The sequence below is a fragment of the Carlito syrichta genome, unplaced genomic scaffold, assembly GCF_000164805.1.
Source record: "Carlito syrichta isolate Samal-C Ts95f unplaced genomic scaffold, Tarsius_syrichta-2.0.1 Scaffold312203, whole genome shotgun sequence".
Classification (NCBI taxonomy): Eukaryota; Metazoa; Chordata; class Mammalia; order Primates; family Tarsiidae; genus Carlito; species Carlito syrichta.
This window is the reverse complement of record NW_007256299.1, coordinates 154,598-159,820: the sequence shown is the minus strand read 5'-3', so window position 1 is coordinate 159,820 and position 5,223 is coordinate 154,598. Positions and strand designations below refer to the sequence as shown.

At 41.9% G+C, this 5,223-nt stretch overlaps 1 pseudogene; it reads left to right on the top strand.

Moving 5' to 3' along the window:
• Nucleotides 1-4,325, top strand: part of LOC103272285 — a 16,410-nt pseudogene extending 12,085 nt beyond the window's left edge.
• The last annotated feature ends 898 nt before the right edge of the window (nt 4,326-5,223 follow it).

The window sequence follows — 5,223 nt, the reverse complement described above, 5'->3', positions numbered from 1 at the left end:
GGGAGGAACTCAAATGGCAGAATCAGAGGGTTTCTACCGCCGGCGCGACCCCCTCCGCCTCCGGCAGATGGAAGATGAGCCCGCGGGGTGCTGGTAGCCGGGGGTGGCAGGAGAGGCCAGTCAAGGTCTCCCAGCGCCCTGCAGTCCTCAGGGAGCCCCCAGTTTGTTGGGATTGTTGGTGTCGCGATCGACGTTATCCCGGAGGCAGCCCGCGTGACCTGATCGTTCGTGTCTCCACTGCACAATTCTTGCCAGGTTGAATTTGAATGTCGTTTCTTCAATGGGACGAAGCGGGTGCGGCTTGTGGAGAGACAAGCCTATAACCAGGAGGAGCTCCTGCGCTTGGACAGAGACGTTGGGGCGTACCAGGCGGTGAGGGAGCTCGGGCGGCCAGACGCGGAAGCCTGGAACCGACGGCAGGATTTTCTGGAGAACACGCGGTCCTCGGTGGACACGTGCCGCAGACACAACTGTGAGATTTCTGAGGGATTCCTGGTGCCGCGGCGAGGTGAGCATGCCTGGCTGGGCGACCAGTGTCCTTGGGAGCAAGGAGTGTGTGTTTATCTGTCTTTGTGTGTGTGTGAGAGAGAGAAAAAGAAAATGAAAGAGAGAAGGAGAGGGAAAGAGGGAGAGAGGCCTCTTTATTGGCCAGTTATAAGTTTTGCTGCGATAATTATCTATTATATAATATAGAAAAAATAATTTTTTGGTAATGATTTACAATCTATCTTAAATCTATCACTTTGTGACATTTAAAAAATGTTATCTCCTGGTTCAGGTTGCTTTCCTTTCTTTCCTTTCCCTTTTTTTTCTTTCTTTTTGGTGAGTTGGAGTCTCTATTGCCCAGGCTGGAAAGCAGTTGCATACTCACAGCTACGGAAGCCTTGACCTGCTAGGCTCAGGTGATCCTTCCACCTTAGACTTTCAAGTAGCTGGAACTGAGGTGCAGGCCACCATGCCTGACAAATTTTTAAATTTATTACAGAGGTGTTGCCAAATTGCACAGACTGGTGTTGAGCCCCTGGGCACAGACAGTCCTCTCGGTTCTGCCTCCATAATGGTTAGTATTATAGGTGTGAGCCACCATGTCAGCTTACTTTCCTTTCTTTTAAAATAATTATATTTACTGAGCATCTTCCTAATGTCAGGGATTTCATAGGCATTAAGCACACTTATTGAAGGGGCCCAGACCTTGCTCTGGCCCCAAATGTCAGTCTAGAAAAGAGATAGTAAAACATTTCTAATTCTAATAATAATTATGCTTGCTTTGCAAAGAAGATAACTGATCATCTGAACATAGATATCAGAACTTTTAAAAATGAAAAACTTACCTTATACTTTACTCTATTCTAAGGACTCATGCTTTTCTAAGGGACACTTCTCATAGAATTAGAGCATAATTTCAGTCTATTTCTCCTTTCCAGCAGCAGAACCATTTCTGTGAGGTTCTAACGTGTGAACGCATGGAAATAGTATTCTTAAAAATAGTATTCATCTACTTTATTCTGTCTCCTACTCTATCATTACAGTTTTGAATCATATTTTTCTCTCAAGGTAAACAAAGATAATAAATGGCTAATATAAATTGAAGTCCATGTTCAGTCATTGCTTTCTATATTTTAGGTGTATGAATCCTCACATAGCCAGAGCAGGTAAATTAGTATTATTATCCTCCATTATAAATGAGAAAATTGACACGAGAAGGAATTGAAAAACACTTCCAGAATAACCAGGAAGATGCAGAGCTTGGATTTGAATCAGAAAAGGTGGCTTCAGAAATCACATTTTTAAGTAATATACTATATGCTTTCAAAAATTTGTAAGCCTTTGACAATGAATAACAGTCTCACTACAAAAAAATCTAAACACAATTTCCACAACATTTCTCAAATTTAATAGGTCTGTGCTGTAATATTAAATTCAAGGGTCAAGACACTCGAAGGCCACTTGGCCAGCTTTGATGGAGGCTTACCCAAGATTAGAGCTTGGGTTTGGAGAGAGACAGCAGACAGTCAACCAAGTATTCTGTCTTCCTTACTTATTCCTTCCTTTCTTCTCCCAGTTCAGCCTAAGGTGACTGTGTGTCCTATAAAGACCTAGCCCCTGCAGCACCACAACCTCCTGGTCTGCCCTGTGAGTGATTTCTACCCAGGCAACATTGAAGTAAGGTGGTTCCGGAACTGCCAGGAAGAGAAGGCTGGAGTGGTCTCCACAGACCTGATCCAGAGTGAAGAGTGGACCTACCAGACCCTGGTGATGTTTGAAACAGTTCCTCAGAGTGGAGAGGTTTACAGCTGGGAAGTGCATCACCCGAGCCTGATGAGCCTTGTCCCAGTGAAATGGAGTAATAAGCTTTCTTTTTTTCCCCAAGAGTACATAAAACAAAATTTGGAGTTTAATTAAAAATCAGAACAGGGATACATAAACATTTCTCACCTTCCAAGAAGGGGATTTTACTTATCTCTGAGTGTCAGGTTTCTCCTCCTCCATGTCATATTTTCATTTGCCCCATGTTCTTCTGTTCTTCAACTCTGGTCAGTGGGAGTATCACAGGATGCATCCTTGTGATATTTTGTAGAAAGTTCTGTATACCTTGGTGAAGCATTAAACCTGGCAGGCAGGAGAGGCTGTCCTTGTTTTGATCCTTTCGATAATATCACTGGTCTTGGTCATCCCCTGTGCCCTGGGCATGAGTCTCTGCCTCTGGGCTGGGGTTGTACTTCGGTGCTGTTGCTCTGAGTCATTTGTTGTGTTCTGAGAAGAAAAGCAATGTATGGACTTTCCAGATCTCAGTGAATTCCAATCACAGCTCCACATTTTATTAACTCTGTCACTCAGACATGCTACTTAATTTCATTGGGTCCTAGACTTTTTGTTTATCAGATGTTGAAGTTGTGTCTTACATTAGGGCTGTGATATTTGAATGAGTTTAATACCTGAACCTTGTAGCTACTCAACGTGACTTTTAAGTAAATGGTAAATGATGTTGGTTCTTCTGGGGCAGACTTCTTTCCTCATTCTCAAAGCACTGTATCTCAGAATCTCAATGAAAGAAGTTAGAGTAGGCATAATATCACTAAACCTGGCTTTTTCTTTCAGGGGTACAGTCTGAGTCTGCACAGAGCAAGATGCTGAGTGGAATTGGAGGCTTTGTGCTGGGCCTGTTCTTCCTTGGGTAGGACTATTCATCAACTTCAGGAATCAGAAAGATAAGCAACCTGTTGGTAGCTGAATGTCTTCATAGTCTTTTCAGAAGCAAGAAATTTGACTTTGCTGATGTTAATCCTCAGTAAATCAGTGTATATATACAGCTTTTATTTTTCCAGTTTACCTAAAATTTATGGAAACCCAGAAATCATTTGTCCATAGTTATTGTGTCAAATCACTAGAGCTTGGGGCCTGAAGGAATAAGAGAATTAACAGGCATGGCAATCTTTGTCAAGAACTTGGGACAAATAAAGGAAGAGCCACTAAGGTTAATAAAATTACACTGGATTGTGTACATATGCTTCATGTCTCACATACTCTAATTTTCTGCTGTTCTCTCTACTCTGGCTGGTGTGTGTGTGTGGTGTTAGATAAATTTCAGGTGAGAGATCTGGGCCTGGGAACATTGTATTTTAGGACATGTTTGTTTTCCTGTCTTTTAAGTCTGTATTTTTTCCTCTCCTTCCCAGGATACTCTGGACTTCAGCTGACAGGTAATAATGTCTGATCCTCTTCTAGAAGGAGATTGAATTTCTCTATAATGGTAGTAGAAGCGACAAGGCATGATATAGTGGGAAACACTTTGAATTAAATTTTCTGGTCATCAGTTTACACTAAGCCTTCTCTCACCTTAGTAAAAGGCCTGATCTCTGAAGTATTATGACTCTGGAAATCTTAAGGACATTTTTTTCTTCTTCTTGCAGTGCTCTCACATGAGGCCCTGATAAAAGGGGGGAAAGCAGCTGCTTTTCAGAGTTAAGTCTGAAAACAACCCTGTCCTCTGTCTTCTGCAGGACTCCTGAGCTGAAGTGAGGATGACAGCACTCAAAGAGGAACTTTCTGTCCCAGCTTCTCAGCATGAAAAGCTTTCCTACTTGGCTCTTATGCTTTCACAGAAGGAGTGCTTTCTCAGGATCTGGTCAGCTCCTGGTTCAGTGCTACAGGAAATGTCCTTCCTGATGGTTTTCTTACCCCTGCCCCTGGCTTGCAGGTTCCAGATTTGACAACAGTCCTTTTTCTTCATTTTTTTCTTGTCCCGTGTTTACCCAACCCTTATTGCTTCCCATGCATCAGAACTCACTTTGTGCCACATTTCATTATTAAATTTTTCTCAAAAAGATGGAGTGAAAAATCATCTGCTTTACAAATCTCACAGACAAGAGGTAGAAAAGAGAAAATTGCATCTCAACAAATCATGGTTTTCATTTATAAATGATAACTGCATGAGATAATGCATATTTTAAATAAGTTAACATAGATTTCCACATTGTAGACATATATGAAAGCATCATGCTTTCCACCATAAATATACTATACAATTTTTACATGTCAATTTACAAAAATATTAACCAAAAGTTTAAAAAGGCAATGCATAAAAACTGAAAACAGGTTAAAACACTTGAAACCAATTTGACAAGTATATGATGAGAAACAAGCTAGAAAATAATTCAAAACTTTTTTTTGTTTTGAGTTAGTATTTCACTCTGTTGCCCAGGCTGGAATGCAGTGGCAGGATTATGGCTCAGCATAGACTCAAACTCTTGGACTCAAGTGATCCTTCTGCCTCAGCCTCCTAAGTAGCTGGGATTATAGGCCCATGCTGCCACACTTGACTGATTTTTTTGATTATTATTATTGTTTTTTGTAGAGATGATTTGTCACTATGTTTTCTATGTTGACTTCAATGATATACTCTTATAAAGAAGTTGCATTGCCAGGCTCGGTGGCTCAGCCTGTAATCCCGTGCTTTGGGAGGCTGAGGTGAGTTTGATGAGACCTCATCTCTACCGTAAATCAAAAAATCAGCTGGGCTGGTAGTGCATGCCTGTAATTCCGGCTGCTCAGAAGGCTGAGATGGAAGGATCACCGGAGCCCAGTGGGTTGAGGCTGCAGTGGCCGGGAGCGGCCGCTGCACTCCAGTCTAGGTGAGAGCGAGACTCCAACTCAAAAAAAAAAAAAGAAATTGCATTGATTTCAGAGAAAGACAATCTGCTTAAGAAAATGGAGGGTTCTGCT